Below are 2,482 nucleotides of genomic sequence, written 5' to 3' on the forward strand. Positions count from 1 at the left end.
TGGGGGCGCACTGCCCCTGGGAACTCCACTTCCCCTCCCCCCTTCCCTTCTTCCCCTCTTTCTCACCACCTCCCCCTCCCTGCCAGCTGTTGGGGGGGGAAGGGCAGTGCAGCAGCTCCCTTGCTCCCTCTGTCTGTAACCCTCGCAGCCAATCAGCGCATGCTCTCTAAGCGGTGCATGTGCAGTTGGTCCAGAGCATTATGGACAGATAGACAGATAGACGAAGGCTTTTATTATATTATAATTTATTTTCCAATTAACCTTTTTATTATTGTCTCTAGACAAGTACTTAGATTTCTCAACAAGAATTTAGATTCAGAATGTTATCATGTTCAGCGTTTCTGGTCAAGTGAATTTCACTACTATGCATTTATGATGGAAACACTTTGCAATGATCTTTCTATAGTCATTTCTACTCTTTTTTACTACTAACTTAATACAGGCTTATGAATCAGAAAAAGAAGCCAGTTTAACAACAACTTATGTGCACAATAGCCACTTCTTTGGAGTTATTTAAACTTACGCCAGTGTAAGTGAAGTGAAGTGAAGTGGAGCAGAGTTATTTAAACTTACACCATTGTAACAAGTCAGAATAACTCTATTAGAATAGAAAAACATTCTCAAACTAAATGTAGGTATTCCAGTTCAATATGTTAGTTTGCATCCAAGAGAGAAAAATGGCTTCTAATGTCTAGGCAAAAACTCCTTTTTAGAAGCTAGAGACTTCTTCAGAACAGGAAATGAATATATAAGGGCTGGAAGTATAGCCATTCTACTCTTTTCAGGAAAATCTCTTTCCTTTTATTATTCTCCTCTCTAGCAGGTTTCTCTTCTACCAGACAGAGGTCTGAACTCAGTTTAGCATTTTGGATGACAGAAATACAACAACCAGATTATGAAGAAAAGAAAAGACTCCCCTCCCCCAAACACTTAAATAGATCACAGAATTTGAGTAAGAAACATGCTGGAAGGTTATTGCCCCAAGTAAGATGCTTTCCTTCAGTTTCAGCTTAGGAACACCATGCCTCTTCTATTGACAGCTAACAGATCCTTTACAGGAAATTCACATTCCTGTCACTGACAAATCTGACAAAAGATTCACTGTGATACCATAAATCATGGTTTAGCTTTAGGGATGGAAAGCATAGGCTCAATGGGGACAAAAATGGCCTGACAATCTCCATTTAGAATGGCTTCTCATACATGGAGGAAATTCTTGTTGTCCTCTTTAGAAGGATTTTCCATAGTTGAAGATTGGCCAAAACAAAAGGAATTGTTGTAGCTCTTCACTCCTTTCCTCTTAATAGAGGAACATACTGCCAGGACTCCTTTCTGAGAGATAGCAACCACTGGGGAGTGAGACTGAGAGCACAGAAGACAAATTCTTTACCACAGAAATCTCTGGATGCCTTTCATTTGATGAAGATGATGACGATTGTTACACTTACTAGAGAAGTTATAAACCTAGTGTTGAATGAGAACTCTGAAGGCACAAGAAAGGCCCTTCAATATATTTTAGAAGGCAACTGAGATTTATCTAAGAAAACTGTAGGCAACTACCCTACCTTTTTAAAATACTAAAGGTATTAATAAAAAAATAAAAGTAAATAGCATTTCCTTAGAAGACGACTCAAATTCTTCTTGTATTTACACTGACACAACTTCAGCAAAGTCTATATGGTTGCACCAACATAATTGAATGAAAAAAATGTCCTATGATCTATATTTTAATGGTTTTAGGTTTAGAAATACCAGTGAAGACTCAGAATTCCAGGATAAAAGTGATCATTTTAATAATCCGTTTCCCACTTGACCTATATTTAATTTCCAAAAATCTTTACAATCACTTCCTATTTAATCATCAACATCTCCCCAGCTGCAGGTGGAAACAGTGACTAATTGAAACATTTATAGATGGAGAAACTAAGGTTAAGTGGGAGGAATCATTGCCAGAATCTGGATTGGTATTGAGGTGTTTCTGGCTCTGTGGGGTTTTTTAAAGGGGAAAGGGGCTTAATGGTAGGGGTCTACTACAGACCACCCAACCAAGGGGAAGAGCTAGGTCAGGAATTCTTAAGTCAGCTCACAGAGGTAGTTAGGTTAAAGGACGTGGTCATCATGGGTGACCTGAACTTTCCAGACATCTGCTGAGAAGAGCAGTCAGTCAGGTCTGACTGCTCATGTAGGTTCCTAGCCGAAATACAGGACCTCCATCTAACCCAGGAGGTGCACAGCCCACCAGGGAAGATGCCTTGTTGGACCTGGTGCTGGCCACAGGCGACGACCTGGTGAGGGGGCTGTGGGTTCTCGACCACCTGGGTGACAGTGATCATCGCCTGCTGGAATTCACCATCTAGCGCAAGGTGGCAAACGCCTGCAGCAAGGCAGCAGCCCTGGACTTCAGGAGGGCAGACTTCAATGAGGTAAGGAGAATAGTTGGGGAGGCGCTAAGATCGCAGAGGGGAGGGGAGTCAGGTGTCCA

General features: G+C 41.4%; 1 protein-coding gene across 2 annotated transcripts in view; it reads right to left on the reverse strand.

The window, feature by feature from the left end:
• The window catches only part of MYPN (myopalladin), a 106,614-nt gene that overhangs the window by 102,662 nt on the left and 1,470 nt on the right, over window positions 1–2,482 (reverse strand). The gene's annotated exons all lie outside the window — the stretch shown is intronic.

The sequence above is a fragment of the Gavialis gangeticus genome, unplaced genomic scaffold, assembly GCF_001723915.1.
Source record: "Gavialis gangeticus isolate Ggan-Ray unplaced genomic scaffold, GavGan_comp1, whole genome shotgun sequence".
Classification (NCBI taxonomy): domain Eukaryota; kingdom Metazoa; phylum Chordata; order Crocodylia; family Gavialidae; genus Gavialis; species Gavialis gangeticus.